At 45.0% G+C, this 18,937-nt stretch overlaps 1 long non-coding RNA gene across 1 annotated transcript in view; it reads left to right on the top strand.

Annotated features, from left to right (window-relative positions):
- The window catches only part of LOC112313777 (uncharacterized), a 52,706-nt gene extending 34,494 nt beyond the window's left edge, over positions 1 to 18,212 (top strand). The window contains exon 8 of the long non-coding RNA XR_008425806.1: positions 17,933 to 18,212. This is a non-coding gene — a long non-coding RNA (uncharacterized lncRNA). The remainder of the gene's footprint in view (positions 1 to 17,932) is intronic.
- Positions 18,213 to 18,937: the final 725 nt, after the last annotated feature.

Consider the following 18,937-nt stretch of genomic DNA (forward strand, 5'->3'; position numbering starts at 1 on the left):
GCAAAGCAAAAGGTCACTGCTTCAATACCCAGTCAGAGCACGTGCCTGGGTTGCGGGTTTGGTCCCCAGTCGGGGCGTGTATGAGAAGCAACCAATCCATGTATCTCTCACATTGATGTTTCTCCCTCTCTTTCTCCCTCTGTTCCTCTCCCTCTAAAAATAAATAAATAACATTTTTTAAAAAGAAATCCAATTCACTTTTGTATATCAATGTTATACCTGCACCATCATTTATTAGTTCTAATCGTGTTTTTGTGGGTCCCTTGGGCTTCTTATGTACAAAATCGCAACATTTGCAAATAGAGATTGTTTTACTTCTTCATTCCAACCTGGATACCTTTTATTTAATTGGCCTTGCTTAAACCTCCACTGCAATGTTAGTGGAGGTAGGGAGAAGGAACATCTTTATTTTATCCCTGATCTTAGAGGAAAGTGTTCAGTCTTTTGCCATTAAGTGTAACGTTAGCTACGGGTGTTTCATAAATGCCTTTTATTAGGTTGAGGAGTTTTCCTTTTATTCCTAGTGTGTTGAGTGGTTTTTCATGAATTAGGTTCGTTTTTGTGAAGTGCTCTTTCAGCACTTATTGGGATGATCATGTGCCTTTCGGCCTTTGTTCTGCTAACCTCGTGTATGGGACTAACTGGTTTTGAGTGGGAAGTCAAGTTTGCATTCCTGGGGTAAACTCCTCTTGCTGATGATGTAGAATTCTCTTTCAGTTGCCAGGTTTGGTTTGCTGATACTTTATTGATGATTTCTGCTTCTATATTTATAAAATATATTGATAGGCTGTTTTCTTTTTTGGTATTGCTTTTGTCTGGTTTCAATATCTATGTAATATTGACCTCATAGAATGAGTTGGGAAATATTCCTTCCTCTTCTGTTTTTTGGAAGAGTGTATGAATTATTGATGTTATTTCTTCTTTAAACCTCTGGTATATTTCACCAATGAAGCCAGTTAGGTTAGGGCTTTTCTTTGTAAGAAGTTGCTCCAGTTTTTGTATTTTGTTTTATTTTTGAACTGATCTGATCTCTTGTTATAAGTCTACTCAGATTTTCTACTTCTTCACGAGTCATTTTTGGTAGTTCATGTCTTTCTAGGAATTTGCTCATTTAATCTAGATTACCTAGATTCTGGCACACAGCTGTTCCTTAAGTTTCCTGATGATCCATTGCATTCCGTTCAGGTTGCCAGTGATGTTCTCTCTTTCTTTCCTCATTTTAGTAACTTGAGTCTTCTCTGCTTCTCCCCTCTCTTGGTTAGTCTGGCTAAAGGTTTGCTAATTCTTTTGATCTTTTCAAAGAACTAACTTGTTTTGTTTTTGTTTATTTTCTCTAATACAACCCTGTGTCCCCTGAGAGTGACTTTTCCATCCATGACAGACTGCCTATAGGACAGTAGTCCCCTAAGATTACAATGGAGCAGAGAACTTCCTATCACCTCCCAGCACCATAGCTGTCCTGCCACCCTTGTAGCACAGTGCGTTACACACACACCGTTGTGCTACAGTCGCCTGCAGTGCTCAGTACGGTGACACGTTGTACCAGTGTATAGCCTGGCAGCTCCAGGGAAACAGAATTTGTCACCCCTGACTATATCTCTTTGGCAGGCTGGTTAATTTTAAGGAAGAGCAGGCATGAGAGAAGCTGGCAAACCAAGCAGAAGTTACCCTTTGTAACATACGTTTACAGTTGTACGGAACATCTTCATTTGTGAGGGTGTCTTGCCTCACGCGTACCTAGTAGAGGGGGCTGGCCTTACCTGTAAAACTCCCATCTGCGCAGAAGACCAGGACTTGAATATGCGTAACAACCTTACGCTTGTTTATGGTGCTTTTCCCAGTCGCCTCCCATAACCGGTCCCACCTACCCCCAACAGCTTTTGTCTTCGGCTCAGGATGGTGTTTAAGCTGGTGGTGTCAGCATTTTGGTGAGTTACTCAGTTTTCCTTGCTCTCTCCCTTATATACAGATGTATACATATGTAATTTCCACTTTGCTAGTTTATCTCTGTTACTGATTTCTAATTTCAATTCATTGTGGTCGGAGACTATACTTTGTATAATGTCAATCTGCTTAAGTGTTTTCTGGCTTGTTTTATGGCCTAACGTATGGTCTGTCCCGGAGAATGTTCCATATGCACCTAAGAAAGTGTGTCCTGTGCTCAGTGGGTAGAGGGTTCTGTAGAGATCTCATAGGCCTAGTTGCTTCATAGTGTTCAAATCTCCCATTTCCTGTTGATCGTCCACCCAGGTGTTCCATCCGTTATTGACAGTGGGATAGTGAAGTTTCTAACTACAGTTGTTCAGCTGTCTGTTTCTTTTTCCAATTCTGCCGGGGTTTGCTCCATGTATTTTGGGGCTCTGTTATTAGGTGCGTATGTATTTATTATTGTCACATCTTTCGGACAGATTGACCTTTTTTCGTTACAAAATGTCCCACCCTGACCAGCGTGGCTCAGTTGCTTAGAGCATCGTTCTGTGGTGGTTGTGGGTTCAGTTCCCAGTTGGGGCACACGCCTGGGTTGTGTGTTCAACCCCCAGTCCAGACATGTCCGGCCCCCGGTCCAGGTGTGTACAGGAGGTGGCTGCTTGATGCTTCTCTCTCACATGATGTTTTTCTCTCTCCCTTCCTCTCTCTCTAAAAACCAATGGGGGAGTATCCTCGGGTGAGGATAAAAAAATGCATATTAAGAAAACTGTCCCTCTTCATCCCTAGTAACATTTTTTTGTTTTAAAGTCTGTTTTGTCTGATATTAGTGAACCTCTTGTGTTAGTCTCCTATTGTCTCTGTAAACAGATTACCATAAATTAATTAGTGGCTTAAACAATACATTTATTATCTCACACAGAGCTGCATTCCTATTGAAGGCTCTATGGGAGAATCCATTTCCTAGCTATTCCGACTCCTAGACGCTGCCCGTACTCTTTGGGTTCTGGCCCCTTCCTCGGTCCCATGGTCAGCAGTACAGCGTTTTCAAATCTCTCTCTCTATCCCTCTCCTCCATGCCCCCCCCACCATCTCCTCTGCTTATCATCACACCCTCTCCGTCCCTAACGCCCCTGCCTCCTCCCTCTTGAAAAGACCATTATGACTTAAGTTGGCCAAACTGGCTAGTCCAGAATAATCCTTCATTTAATCATATCTGCAAAATTCGTTTTGCTGTGGAAGAGAACATTTCCACACCTTCTGGTGATTAGTCTGGAGGCATCTTCCCGGGAGGGGGCATTATTCATCCCACCACATCACTCCAGCTTTGTTATAACTGCTGTTCACCTGTTGTATCTTCTGGATTTGCTGTTGACCTTCACGGTCTCAACGGTTTCCCTTATCCACCTTTCCAGGTGAACCATTCCAGTGACTGTTAACCAAGCTTGGTCTGGCTTTGGATTTTATCATCCCCGGCTTCCCAGTCTTCATGCCTTAATGATATTCTGGTAATAATCACTGTAAATCAGCAACAAATACTTACAGAGTGCTTGCTCTGTGCCAACCACTATGCTAACCTCTTCACACCAATTGTTTCCTTAGTACTGTGGCGAACCTGGGAGGTAGAGACTGTCGTCCGTGTTGGTGTAGATGAGACTGAGGCTCAGAGGGGCTGAAGGACTTGCCAGAGTTCCACAGCCAGCAAGTGGCAGAGCCAGAATATGAACTCAAATGCCCTCATTCGGGACCCTCCTTTCTGATCCATCTGTTTTTTAAAAGAATTTATTTATTTATTTTTAGAGAGAGAGGAAAGGAAGGAGAAAGAGAGGGAGAGAAACTCAATGTGCGGTTGCCTCTTGCACACCCCCACTGGGGACCTGGCCCACAACCCAGGCATGTGCCCTGACTGGGAGTTAAACCAGCGACCCTTTGGTTCGCAGGCCGGCACTCAATCCACTGAGCCACACCAGCCAGGGCCTTATTCGTCTCTTAAAAATATCACACCTATTCCACTAAATTCAAACAATATCTGATTTAGTAATTTAACTTAAAAAAGCACATATGGTAAGATACCACTGTGCAAAATTGTATCTCTTCTTAATGTGCATACGGAGGTATCTAGAAAAATATTTCCCAAGTGTGACTGTGATTATCTCTGAGTGATAGAATTTGGGGGATTTTTGTTCATTTTCTTTGCTATGGTTCATTTACTCTTAAGTTTTTATGTTTCTTGACTTTTTATGATTAACATTTATTTTTTGTCTTTTTCCATTTCCTCCTCCATCCCTAGGCAAACACTAATCTACTTCCTGTCTCTGTATATTTTCCTTTTGGGGGGCTTTTTGTATAAATGAAATTATACAAGATGTGCATTTCGTGTCTGGCTTCTTTCACTGAACATAATGTTGTCGGGGTTCACCTGTGCTGTAACGGATACTGGTACTTTGGTCATTTTTACAGCAAATAGTATTTCATTACTTGGATAATGCTATACTATTAATCCATTCATCAGTCTTTTAAAAAATTAATTATTCAGCTTTGCTGAGGTATAATTGACAAATACAATAGCATACATATAAAGTATCCAAGATGATTTGACATACGTGTACTTTGTAGAGTGATAACCATAATCAGTTTGGTTAACGCATCCATCACCTCACGTAGTTACCTTTTAAATAATCTGTTCACCAGTTGGTAGACGATGGATCGTTGTTGGGTTTTTTTTGAGTACTGCAAATAATATTGCTGTGTGCATCTGCAAACAAGTGTTGGTGTGGACATGTGTTTTATTTCTCTTGAGTAGGTAGGTGCCTAGGAAAGAAACTGCTGGGTCATATAACAAGTTCATGTTTGGCTTTTCAAGAAACTACCAGAATGTCTTTCCACAGTAGCTGCCCCATTAGACATCTTCACCACCCGTTTCTGAAGGCTTCGCTCTCTCTGCCTTCTTGACCCGCTCGCCATGTCCATCCCTTCTATTCCAGCTCTCCTAGCGGGTGTGCAGTGGTGTTCGCCGTGGTTTTCATTTGCATTTCCTAGTGACTAGTAACAGTAAGCATCTTCTCATATGCTTTTATCGGTCATTTATATATTTGTTCCAACATGTATCATCTTTACAACAAACAAAACTATTTTTGGAAGTTATTTTGATATCTAGCGTTGGACCTGATCTTCCAGATGACCCCTGGTCGGCACGGAGCGTAAGAAATGTGGTTGCCTGCGGCCCATCCTCTGCGCTTCTACCAATGCAGACAAGAAGCGCGGCTGCCTTATTCTAGCGGACGCATTATGCCGTAGCCTCATATTAAGCCTGTGGTCCACCAAGTACCCAGATCCTGTTCTCATCGATTATTGTGGACTGGGTGTCTCCCACTTTCCATCTGGGCAGTTGGTTTCATTGAGCTTAGATCCTGGAGCCAACACTTATCCCTGTTGGATTTTATCTTGTCCATTTAGACCCATATCGTCACCTGTAAAAATCATCTTTTATTTTAAGTCTGTCATCTTACTTCACCTACCGGGCACCACCATTTCTGATGTCAGAATATCCAAGAAGGGAGATTGTTTTAGGCACTTTTTTTTGTTTTTTCAGATACAAAATGAATTTGTACTTTGCCACAAGCAATACAAAGACTTGATTACCATGCATGAAATGTTTCTTTAGAAAGCATCTCAAAAATAAAACTAAGGTAGAAGACCTCCAAAACCATATTTTCTATTTTTCATAATCAACACAGGAGCCTATCTTTAATACATGAAAGGCTGTTAAAAATGAGCGCTGCCATTAAACTTTACTTCCTAGAAACAGCCAGTAATGAATTTATGTTTTAAAAATGGGATTGATGAGAAGAGGAAGCACACGCAGCACCGTTGAAATGAAAACACTTCGCATGTAGGGTGTTCTATTACATTTAGAGTCTTTCTAATTGCACTCTCAGTGGGATTTTTTTTTCTGGAAATGCTGGAAGTGATTTATTGTCACTTTAAGCACTAATTACTTTACCCATAACCCATTCACCTCCCACCTCTCCCTTGAAAAGCCTTTGGATCTTCCCAGACCACCCTGACCCTCTCCCTTCTCTGAAGGCCCTGAGCAGAACTGAGTCATGCATTCTCCTCGGTTCACAGCAAACCCCCCTTGGTTTGTACAGGGCCTGCCTTTGTTTTATTGCCTCCTGTCCACCCTCCATCCTCAGCACCCGCTCCCTCCCTCTGCCAGCACCCACTCTGGGGCAATACATGTCCTTCAGTCCATTGTTGTTTAGATAAATATGTGTTTACTTTTTTTAAGTGTTTACATGTCTGTTTTTAAATTACACACAAAAATGTTGTGCTTTAAGTCTTATTTTGTTTCTTCCTTTAGTCTTCCGGCATTATGTTTTTGGGAGACACGCACGTGCTCCCTGCATGCTGCATACCGCTCTAGCAAACAAACGCACGTTCCAAGTGTGCTTTCCATGCACAGCCCCGTGGCCCCTCGGGCTGCCTCCGAAACACTTCCTGAGCATCCGCGCAAATTTCTGGGACACACCGTTCTTTATGCTGGTCAGAGAAACTGCGCATGAAGAGGAAGTTGTAGTTTCTCCCTACGGACAGTTTCTCTGACGTATGCACCCAGGAGGCAGATTGCTGAGTCATAGGGTCATGGGGTCATACATACATAACTGCAGTAAAAATTGCCAGGTTGTGCCCTGGCCAAGTGGCTCAGTGGGTCAGAGTGTTGTCCCATGCACCAAAAGTTTGCAGGTTTGATCCCTGGTCAAGGCACATACCTAGGTCACTGGTTCTATCCCTAGTCGGGATGCATATGGGAGGCAACCAATTGATGATTCTCTCTCACATGTCTACCTCTCTCTCTCTCTCTCTCTCTTCCTCTCTTCCTCTATCTCTACAATCAATAACTATATCCTAAGGTGAGGATTAAAAAACAATTGTCAGGTTGTTCCCTAAAAGAGCTGCAGGAGTTTACCTTTCCTCACCAGGAGTACAAATGTTTTGTTTGAACTCCTCACCAGCAATTGGCGTCATCAGACTTCAGGATCTTTGCCAACCTGACGAGGTGAAGTACCTTCTCAGTGGGGCTTTGTTGGGCTGGCCTCTGACTGCCGGGCACGTTGAAATTCGGTCTCCTCCTCTGATTATTGGTCCCTGAGGGTTCCTGCCCCGCGAAATGCCTGTGCTGGTCGCGGTCCGTTTTTTCTGTCATTTGTGTCCCTCTTTTCATTGCTGACTTTCGCTAATTCCCTGTCCATTCTGGGTGCCGATGCCTTGTAGCTTTAGGTACTGCAAATGTCTTCTAGACTCACCAGCCCCCCGTCACTGTTAGCTTTACCTGTGGCACCCTTCATTGAACCCCAGACTTTATTACTGTCGAATTAGTCAATTTCTCTCTGGACCTCTTGAGCTCTAAGGTTTGATTTAACAATTTCTCTACCATCCGAGGGCAAACAGCTATTCTTAAGTATTTTCTTCCATTAGCTTTATAGTGTTTACTTTGACATTGTGAAATGTATGCCTTTTGAAGTGTTTTTGAATGCACTGAGATAGAGATCCACGTTCACTTTTCTCAATATATTAAGACCGTTTTCTCCAAAAAATTGTAAATAGCCTATTGGTTTACTCTGCACTCATTAAGCTGTCTTTAGCATATACTTCTCATAGATGCATAGTTTCATTTAGGGGTTTTTCAGTCTTTCCTTCCATCCTTTTGCTTGTCGTGCGCCTGAGCCTTATAACTTTATTTACTATGTCTTTCTCAACTGTCTCATTTTTAAGTAGAATGATTTTCTTCTCTTTCAGAGTTACTTAGTTACTTGAGAGCCTTTATTCTTCCATATAAAATTTAAAATCAGTTCATTACAATCCCAGACATTCCTGCTGCAGCTTTCCTTGGACTTGAAATAAAGTATAAAGTGCCCTGGAGACCACTAACATCACAGCACTATTAAATTGCCCCAGTCGTGCGTTTAGGGCTCTGCTTTTTTCTTTCAAGAAAGCAATATAGTTATTTTTTTTCTCAGTAGCGGTCCTATACAATTTTTATTGGAATACCAGGAGATACTTTTGTTGCTTTAGTAACTTATATCTTCCATATATAAGGCCTGTCCAGAAAGTATCAAGCCATGTAATATGAAAAATAGAGATATTTATTGAAAAAGATACAAGATACAAGAAACATTATACACAGGACAACAACACTTCAGTCTCCTTCAAAATAGGCAACTTGGGACCTCACACAGTTCTCCCAGTGTCTCTTCCACTGTTCGAAACATTCTGCAAAATCCTTTGTTGGGATTGCCATCAGCTTCCCCATTGTATCTTCCCGAATCTCATGTGTGGCCTCATCCGTCCTACATCAAAATCTCAGACACAGTAGTTTTTGGAATCCCCAGATCGGCTTCTAGTTCTCGCGCTGTCAGTTGCTGATCTTTGTCGATTGCAGCCCACACACGTTGAACATTCTCAACAAGGTGTTCTGCTTGTCGCAGGCCTTCCAGAACGTGGATCGCTTTCAACAGATTCTCGACCATCTTTGAAGCATTTGTGCCACACTTTTATTTGCGCTGCACTCATTGCATCGTCCCCGAAAGCCTTCTGACTCATCCGGATGGTTTCTGTGGAGGAATGTTCTAGCTTACTGCAATACTTGATGCAGATTCATTGCTCTACTCATCAGTCATTTTGAATGCGACAGCCACACAGTACACTCAACAGCATCTACCAACCCCACTGACTAGTACAGTGAAGTTGTCGTAGTTCACGCTGCACATTCCAGTCCACTCTCCTTGGCCACCAGGTTTCATTGATGTCACGCAAGCCATTCTGGTTATATTAATAATAGCTGGACATTTTCTGTACAGACCTCGTATAATTTTACAAGTTAATCCTGTATTTTCTCTTTGTGCTTCTATGACTCTTCAAGATTATATTTGAGAAGAGGGAGCCGACACCTAAGGGATTTCCCCCTCTTATCTGTAACCGTATTCAATACCTATATACTCAAGCACACAGTCAGTGTCTTTACCCTGTTTCGTCGGTGCCAGTGACCCCGGTGAGACCGCAATCTTCGTGAAGATGGTCTCTGCTCATTCCAGTTTGTGTTTCCTCTAGACCCCGCTCTGTGCTGTGCGCGCTCGGGAGGGGCGGGTACGGACGGAGGGGTGCACAGTGCACTTGGAAACAAGCCTGGAGTGCAGTCCTCCTCCGTCTGACTTTGACCCAGTCCCTAGTGCCTCTGCGTCTCACCTTTCTTATTCCTCACCCAAGACTAAGGACGTCATCACGAAAATTCAGAGACAATAAATGTATCTTGGCATGTGAAAACAATACCCGCTATTTGAATCTAAAGGCAAGAGACACTTAAATCAAAATCAGCTACAGTCAAAAGAAGAGCAACCACAGTGAACACCAAGAACTGTTCCCGATGATTAAAAACCAGCACCCAACTTACTCCAGCCCTGGACATGAAAGATTTATGAGCCCATCTGCAGATACCCAGTGTTCTCGTCAGAGTTTTCTTACAGCTGTGGGTGAAAGGAGAGCCTCCCACCCCCGACCACCCCCACCGGCCCTGGACACCCTAAAGCAGCCTGTGACACCCTCACTCAGAAGCTGTTCTTTTCGGTAGAGGAGGAAGCTGCTCTGCGTGGTGAGACACTCTTCTTCTGCGAACAGATAACTTGAGAAGAATCCCGAGTAGTATGTGGAGCTATCCGTAGTCCAATGCAAATACAGCGCATTTAAAAGTATAATTGAAACAAATTGGAATCTTTGCTTTGTTATCGTTCATCTTTTCCACTTTTCCGTAGGCACCGGGACCTGGTCTGTCTTGTCCGGGTGCCTAGGCTGGTAGCATGCACAGACTGGCCACTCAGCCCACGCTCCTTGCTCCCGCGGATCACACAGGGGCAGCGGCTGACCTTTGTGGCAGAACGGGAAGTTGCTGGATGGAAGATGCTGTAAAATGCTTTGATGGTGCCAGCACTGCTCAGCTAAGTGGTATCTCGATGAGCACTTTGAATCGATCTGCCCGGAATTCTAGCAATAAAAAGAATAAACACACACTGTTCCTGACCCGACTTAACCCCTGGTTCCAGTGAACCGACACATTCCTGAGTTTATCTTTCTGATAAACAGTAATCTGAGATACAGAGCCTGTGGTAATGGTCTTGAAATGAATGGGTAATGCAACAAGTTACAAAGTTCTTAAAAGACAGTTTGAGGATAGCTCCTCATTCTCTTGGGCTTCCCCAGCCTCCATTCACTGGTAGGTAGAGTTGGGGGTGGGGACGATTTATATAATTTAATAATCCATTCTGGTTTTGTCTTTGCTCCTACCCCTCTCACTTATTTCTTGAGGGAAAGAATGAAGAAGATAGGACTGGAAAGGTCTCAGATTTCTAATGAAATCATAATTCTTTTTTTTTTTTAATGATACCACTAAAACTATGAGGCAAACCAGCAGGGGGTGTTAAAGATAAAATTACCACTCAGGCGTCGATGGAAATGTAGTTACAGGGCAATGATTGCATGTTCTCTGTGTCCCTGGTAAACAAATTGACCTTTAAAAATAAAATTGCTCCTGATTGTTTTTTAAATCTCATTTTCTGTGCCCTGAGATTGTTTCCAACTGTTATCCGTATATTTTTAAAACTCCCAAATGTACCGTTATAAATAATGGTAACCAAAATTTATTGGATTATTAACTTTCCCTTTGTTTTAAAAATATTCATATTGTCTATCTTGCTAGGAATCAACAAATCATGGTATTGCCATACAATGGCATATTTCGCAGCCATTAAATTATATTTGAAATCGTATTTTTAAGATGTGAATATGGCCCTGGCTCGTGTGGCTCAACGGATTGAGTGCTGGCCTGCAAACCAAAAGGTCACTGGTTTGATTCCCGGTCAGGGCACATGTTGGGGTGCGGGTTCAGTCCCTGGTCGGGGCACGTCTGAGAGGCAATTGTTGGATGTTTCTCTCTCACGTTGATGTTTCTCCCCCTCTCCTCCCCTTTCTAAAAATAAATAAGTAAAATCTTTTAAAATAAAATAATGATTATAGGATTATGAATGTGATTATGGGTGAGTTATTTTCTTCCTTATTTTATATAACTATTTCTCTGTAATTTCCAAATTGTCTTCAATGGATGCCATTCTTATTATCAGAAAAGTTTCTAAAAACGCTCAAATATCTTTTCAACAGAATTTAATTGGTCTTTAAGGTATTTTTTGTGGTAGGTAGGAAATAGACCATATTTTTTTTCTTTCTTTTTTTTAAATCTTCACCTGAAGATATGTTTATTGATTTTTACAGAGAAAGGAAGGGAGAGAGAGAGAGAGAGAGAGAGAGAGAGAGATGAGAGACAGACATTGACCCGTTGCCTCCCATATGGGGATCAAACCCACAAACTAGGTGTGGTGCCCTAGGTGTGTAGGGAATCAAACCTATAACCTTCCGGTGCACAGGGCGATACTCCCACCCACTGAATCACCCAGCCAGGGCTATTTTTTCATTTTTAAGTGGATGTATACTGAGGCATCAAAAATGTTTTGCCTCAAGTCACATAATTTGTAACAAAAAATTGGAATCTGAAATAGGAACCAACCTCTCAGAGTTGTCCCCAGCCTCGCTCACCTAAACCCGGTGACAAACACACAGGCTGGCCTCGTCTCAGAGCCTCCTGGTGGCCGGCTCCCAGGGACTGCCTCCCTGTCTGCACTGGCTGCACCTGGAGGAGACCCTGAGAGTGAGCGGTGGTCCCCCTCCCTGGCTCTCCACAGCCTTTTGCCCAGGGAAGGGAAGAATCCTGAAATGTGTCTCTGGATTGTCAAGATGTATAACCAACCAGATCGATTCGGCTGAGAGCGTTTCAGACGACCAAAGCTGTTGTCTGCAAAGGGCAACCTTCTGTGTTCCTACATTAGCGGAAGCCTAACTTCAGAATTGCCGCGCTCTTTGCTCTTTGAACGTTCCTTAACAGCAGGGACTGTGTCTACTCTTTTCCAAAGACTCCTGGCCAGTTTCCCAATATGGAGTTATCACACTTGTCATGGAGTCTCTCCAAATACTCATTAACTCAGTGACCATCAGCCTTAGAACGTTGTACCTGGAGGGCACGCATTCTGATTCAGACCTGTGGATGGTGTGTGCGATGTGCCTCATCTTACTACCACGTGGGAGGACTCATTCATCGGTGTGGGGTCCCCGCCCTTCCACTGGGAGAGTCTGTGAATCTTGTGATTTCCTTTTTCTTTCTTTTGCGGTATTTTTATTATTTTAGATAATTTTGTATTCAATTACAGTGGACATGCAATACGATATTAGTTTCAGGTGTGCAACCCAGTGATGAGACATTCTGTAACTAAGTGATCATCCCAATACATCTAGTTCCCATCTGACACCGTACATGGTTATTACGGCACTTTGACTATGTTCCCCATGCTGTACCTCGCATCCCCGTGACTGTCCTGTAACCTCCAATTTGTACTTCTTTTTTTAAAGGTTTGTTTATTTATTTTTAGAGAGAGCAGAAGGGAGGGAGAAAAAGAGGGATAGAAACATCAGTGTGTGAGAGATACATCCACCAGGTGCCTCTCACATGTCCCCAACTACGGACCTGGTCTGCAACCCAGGCATGTGCCCTGATTGGGAATCGAACTGGCGACCCTTCGGTTCGCAGGTCGGCGCTCAATCCACTGAGTCACACCAGCAAGGGCCCAGCAATTTGTACTTCTTAATCTCTTCACCTTTTTCACCCATCCTCTCAAACCCACTCCCATCTGGCAACTGTCAAAATATTCTCTGTATCTATAAGTCTGTTTTTGTTCGGCTTGTTCACGTATTTTGTTCTTTAGATCCAATTGTTGATATGTATTGATTGCCATTTTATTATTTATATTTTTCTTTTTTCCTTCTTCTTAAAGAAAACTCTTTTAGCATTTCATATATAAAATGGTTTGGTGACGATGAACTCCTTTAGCTTTACCTTGTCTGGGAAGCACTTTATCTGCCCTTCCATTCTGAATGATAGCTTTGCTGGACAGAGTAATCCTGGTTGTTAGTCCTTGCTTTTTTTCACTTTGAGTATTTATTGCCAATTCATTCTGGCCTACAAAGTTTTTATTGAGAAATACGCTGGCAGTCTTATGGGAGCTCCCTTGTAGGTAACTAACTGCTTTTCTCTTGCTGCTTCTAAGCTCTTTTTCTATGTCTTTAACCTTTGGCATTTTAATTATGATGTGTCTCGGTGTGGGTCACTTTGGGTTTATCTTCTTGGGGACTCTGTGCTTCCTCGCCCTGTAGTTTCCTTCAGTACGTTGGGGACGTTTTCCATCATCATTTTTTCACGTAGGTTTCCAATTTCTTGCTCTCTCTCTCCTCCTTCCAGTACTCCCATGATGTGAATGTTGGTGCCCTTGAAGTTGTCCCAGAGCTTCCTTACATTATCCTCGTTTTTCTTGGATTCCTTTTTAATTGTTGCTGTTCTGATTGGGTGTTTTCTGCTTTCTTATATCCCAAATCTCTGATTTGACCCTCTGCTTCATCTACTCCACTGTTGATTCCCTGTAATGTATTCTTCATTTCTGACTAGTTCTTTTTTTATGTTTCCTAGTTCCCTTTTTAGGTTTCCTATTTGTTTGTTGAAGTTCTCACTAAGTTCATCTGCTTTTCCCCTTAGATTCATTGAGCATCCTGATAACCAGTGTTTTGAACTCTGCATCTAGTAGAGTGCTTGTCTCCATTTTGTTCAGTTCTTTTTCTGGAATTTTGTTCTGTTCTCTTGTTTGAGACATGTTTCTTTGTCTCCGCATTTTGGCAGCCTCCCTGTGTTTGTTTCTGTGTTTTAGGTGGAGCTGCTACATCTCCCGGGCTTGCTAGAGTGGCCATATGTAGTATATGTTCCATAGGGCCCTGTGGCACAGCCACCCTGATCACCCAAGCTGGCCCTTCCAGGTGTGCCCCACCCTCCTGTGAGAGCTGTGTACACCCTCCTGTTGTAGTTGAGCCTTGTAGTGAGCCCATAGAGCGGGACTTACTTCAGTGGGGCTCTGGTGCCTACCCCTTGAGTGTGGCCCTTGTGGAAGAGGGTGAGTGGTGCTTCGATGTGTTTGGAAGCTGTCCATTGGGTGTGCTGACTCTTGGGCCTCCTGGGAGATACAGGCCAAGGTCAGCCTCTACCTGTTTTCTACCCAGAACAACCTGGCATGAGCTACAAAGCAATCTGCAGATGGCCGCTACTTGTGCTGGGCTTGGAGGTACCCAGATGAGGCTCAGCTGTGAACCAAGGCCGGCTGCCACTAGTGCCAGGCCTGGGGCCACTTAGCAAGAGGTACAAGGCACACCAAGGCCAGCTGCTGCTTGTCTGAAAGGAAGTCTGAAGCATGAGCTATTGGTATGGAAAAGCCATTGGAAACAGCTTGGGTGGGCCTGAAAGTTGGGTGGGGTAGGGTCTCAGAATCACCAGGGCGGCACAAAGAGTGTGAGCCGGGGTGATGGAGACTAGATATGGTGCCCATCTGCTGGCTCTGTGGGGAGAGGGTTCAGAAAAGGAACAAGGGCCCCTGCCAACACTTCTATCCGGGAGAAAGCTGCCCTTCCAGGTTTTACCTAGGCTCACCTATAAAGACTTGGCTTTAACTGGTCCCCAGTGAGGTCCAGGTATGTGTATTGTTAAAAAATCTCATTTGATGATTCTAATACTCAACCAGGGTTGAGAAATACTAATGTAAAGTTTGAATTTTTGCCTCTATGACATATTTAGTATCTGTGATCATTTGATGCCTAGTTTTTGGTCAAGAATGCAACATCCAATTGTAACACAGATCAGATTTAGGATTGTCCGTGGGAGTTCTGGAAATGTGCCGCAGTGACAGTCAAGCATTGCTGGACACTTTATCTGTGTCTAGTACTCTGCCCCCCCCCCAAAAGAAGCACCTAGGCGAGACCTGCTTCTTAAATTGATGGCTCAGTTTAGGGAGAATGACTTCTCTGCAACACTGAATCTTCTAATCCATGAGTAGCATTTATTCCTGTGATTATTTAGGTCTTGTATCAGTCAGGGTCCAGTGAAGAGACAGAAACCAGACCAGTAATTTCAACGGGGAGAATTGGATGCCTACTTGAAAGGGCAGGGGATTATCAGGGGCAACCGCCCAAATCAGCTCCTACCTCTGGGGCCGAGGGATGGTGAAGAAGTGAAGGTACTTGGGAACTTAGAAGGGTCCCTTTCCCACTGCCAAGGCTGAGATTCAGACCTCTTTGGAGCTGGTGTGGCTGCCACAGAATCATGCAGGGATGGACGGACAGGAAGCCAGTTTACAGGAGGGGCTCACCACGGGGGGGAGAAGGACCTAGCTGGGGGGCACTGGCTGGCCACCTGGTCCCAGGACCTCTGTCACAGGGGTACAAGTGGTGATAATGGGTATCAGTCATTCACTCCCAACCTCAAAGAAACAATTTTCAGTATTTTCCCAGACTTGTTTTCTTGATTTTTAAAACTCCTCACCTGAGGACATATTTTCATTGCTTTTTAGAGAGAGAGGAAGGGGAGGGAGAGAGAGAGCAACATCAATACAAGAAAGAAACATGGACTGGTTGCCTGCTGCCCACACCCCGACCGGAGATTGAACCCACAGCCTAAGTATGTGCCTTGACCAGGAATCGAACCCACAACCTTTCAGCCCATGAGATGATGCTCCAACAAACGAAGCCACACTGGCCAGGGATCTTGATGTTTTTAGAGGCTGTGGGCAACAACCCAGGGAGAAATCACAGTGTAGTTCTACAAAACCCAGCTTTGATTACCAGTGGGATATGATTTATGGTAAGGAAAGTAGCCTTAAAAAGGGAAATGAGGTTGCCAAAGGAATCTTGATAACCATGTTGCAAAAGGGACAGTTTGGCTGGGAGGCCAGCGGTCCTCGCCCCTAGGGCACTGTGGCTCACAGGGCCCTCCAGCCTTCCTGCTACTGGAGCTGCAGTCAGCCCCCTCCCCCCCATCACTCTGTTCCCAAACCGGGGATCTGGTTTCCTGCACAGTAAGCGTGGATCCAGATGTTCGAAAACGGAGCCTCTTCTCATCGGCATTTTCAGAGGAGCCAGGAGGAGAGGCCGTTCTCTGCCACGGCGGAGATGCGGATGTTGGGACAGCAGAGAGAGAAGCGAGAGTGGGCAGGGGAACAAGGAGGTTGGAGACACTGTCCATTCGACGAGAATGGGGAGAGTAAAGAGACCATAATGCCTCAGAGGCTGTATCAGTGATTCTAGATCGATATCCAAAGAGTCCTATTAGACGGAAACTGGAAGAGAAAATTGGCAGGTGAATTTAACTGCTTCAGGACAGGATACTGTATATTAAATAATTTTATGGCACATTTTCAAATTCAGGCAAGTGCCCCTTCATTGGATTAAGAGAGAGGTCAAAGTGAGCCTATTGGGAGTTGGGACAGGCTACGGGGGCCTCTTTGGCTACCGGGAAGCCCCCCCACCTCCATTATCTGCTCAAGCCTTAGCCCAGCTCCACACCCAGGCCCCAGCCCCCACGCCACCACCCTCCACATCCTCTTCAGAATCTTCCTCCTCCACCAGCTGGCAGAGACTTGGGAAATGTCTGCGGGTGGCACAGCCATGGTGGCCAGGGAGTGAGGTGCAGGTGTGACGGGGCCCAGGGGCCTGTCACTGAGGAAAGAAGAGGCTTCCCGGCAAAGAAACGGGGTGGGAGGGTCTTCCTGAGCCTGCAAGAGATTTTAATTTTACCTTGATGCCATTTTGAAAAAAGGAAGAGGTATCCTTGAACTCTCTCGAATTCAAAATAGTAGTGTGTGTGTGTGTGTGTGTGTGTGTGTGTGTGTGTGTGTGTGTGTGTTCAGGTACAGCTCCCTTGAGAAAAGTGTGACAAGAGGGACTTTGAAGATGAATCTATGTGAGTACCCAGGGCATCATGGAAAATTTTATTTTAAAAGCTCTGGTCCTTTAAATGGCATGTTTTGGATAACCCTCGGGTTTCTTGTTTGGGAGCAAAACATTATTTCTGTGCTTAACTCTGACTCTTTCTAGCGGTCCTAGAGCTAAAGAAACAAACAGCACGAAGCAGTGGAAGGAGACGGGACATGGGGTCTTCCAAATTAATTATGGGGTCTTCCTTCACAATTAAGCGGGGGCTCTGTGATGCTGGGGAAGCATGCGCACCTCTCAACTCCACTCTGCAAGAGAGGGGGTCAGGCCAGGTTATTTCCGGTGCAGAACTCTCACTCCACAAGCTCAGTGTCCCTTGCAAAACCCACACTGCCTACAAGCAAGACTTCTCTCCCATGCTTAGCTCCCCTCCCAACTCAAGAATCAAATGCCGCCCGAGCAAGACTCCCAACTGCCCTCAGCTCTGTGGTAGACATTTCAGACGCGTGGGAAAGGGACTCAGAGACCACCCAAGTTCCTAGCGGTTCTGTTCTTTCCCAGATCGTGACCTTGCCAGCCCTTCCACCCGACACCAGTTCTGTCTGCGCTTGGAAGTGGAAAACGCGCTTGGTTCGGGCAGCCCCAGCTGGCAGTCGCATGCACACTGTTCAGTCCCTTTTCTCTTGATATGCAGGGCCTCTGAGGTTGGGGACAAGGACTACAACTTGACAGTGTCTCCCTTTGGGGAACAGGAATGGCTGGCAACTGAGAAAGGGGCAGAGAAGGGTGGGGCGTGGCATCCAGCCCATAGACAAACCCTTGACATTCCTGCTGGCCGCCCACCCCTCTCTCTGTTATTTGAGGAGCTGGAAACACTCAGCCTTCTGAATCCTGTAGGAGAGCAAGGTGGTTTCAGTCACACATATTTTTATAACATGGATGTCCAAACAGGAAGCCAAAGGGAACTGGCTTTTCACTCTCTGTATTTTTGACCTGTGGCTGGGAATGGACAAGACCGACATCACCAGGACGGCTGTGAACGTTCTGCAGCCTAAGAAAGCTACCGTGCATTGAGCTAACCTGATATAAAACTGCGTTTGCTATTTAGAAATTCCGGTTTCTGCTCTGCGCATGGACTGTGAGCCTGCGTTTAGAAGTCGCTGCAGGACCTCAGCCGACACTTCCACACCTGCCAGGAGCCAGTGGAGTGAACCAGGTGACCGGCTTCAAGCAGAATTCAATTGCCCAGATGGCAGCTGCTTCTTAGTTCAAAACTTTAACATCAACCCCCACCCCCCACCGACCTTTTATTCCCATTATGAAAATAAGAGGGGGAAGAGAATACACGGAGGCTGAGCACCTCTGGTTTGTGAGATTAGAGGCATCAAGAGGGAAGCGGTCCCTGGCCTCCGCCTGCAGCAGGGCGCCTGCTGACCGGGCCGCCTATTCCAGGAACAGGAGCGCGGCCCTGACACCCAGCCTGCTCTCGGGTCTGTTCTTAGGAAGCCGTTCAGAACTCTGTCTCTCTAATTAGCCATTGCTTTAGCAGATGGTGTCTTTCTTTTTGGTTCTGGGTGGTGGTTTTTTTTTTTTTTTTTTTTTTTGGAAGCATGGATATTCAGACTTCTTATTCTGAAGGTGAAAATCTCTGCGCTGGGCTGGCACTGCTGTGTTTTAGGGGCTCTGTCCCAGGTCCTCAGCGGTGGTTGGTGACGACCACACCAGTTTAGGCGGGTGGCGTGTTGACCAACCTCCACCCCCTCCCACTCCTGCACTCATTCCTGCTCTCGCTGAGGCTGGCCGTGTGGCCACAGACAGGCCACTGGCGGACAAAGGAGGTGGGGGGCGGGGGGAGAGGAGAGCCCACATAAGGTAGACTCTGTTCTCCCTTCTTCTCTAGAGAGGTTTTCATGGCAGCCTCCATCCTTCCTTGGAACGTGTTTCTTCCAGGCTGTGTAGGCGTTTGAAGTCCAGACAAGCCCTTGTACTTGTCGAACAGTTACTGTGTGGCAGGCGGTGCTTTCAGCCCTTCCAGTGTATCATGCCGATTGGCCCTCCCAGCAGCCTGGAGGTTTAGTTACTGATAAAATAGACTCCAAAGTTCCACGTGAGC

This window comes from Desmodus rotundus, chromosome 12 (genome assembly GCF_022682495.2).
Source record: "Desmodus rotundus isolate HL8 chromosome 12, HLdesRot8A.1, whole genome shotgun sequence".
NCBI lineage: Eukaryota > Metazoa > Chordata > Mammalia > Chiroptera > Phyllostomidae > Desmodus > Desmodus rotundus.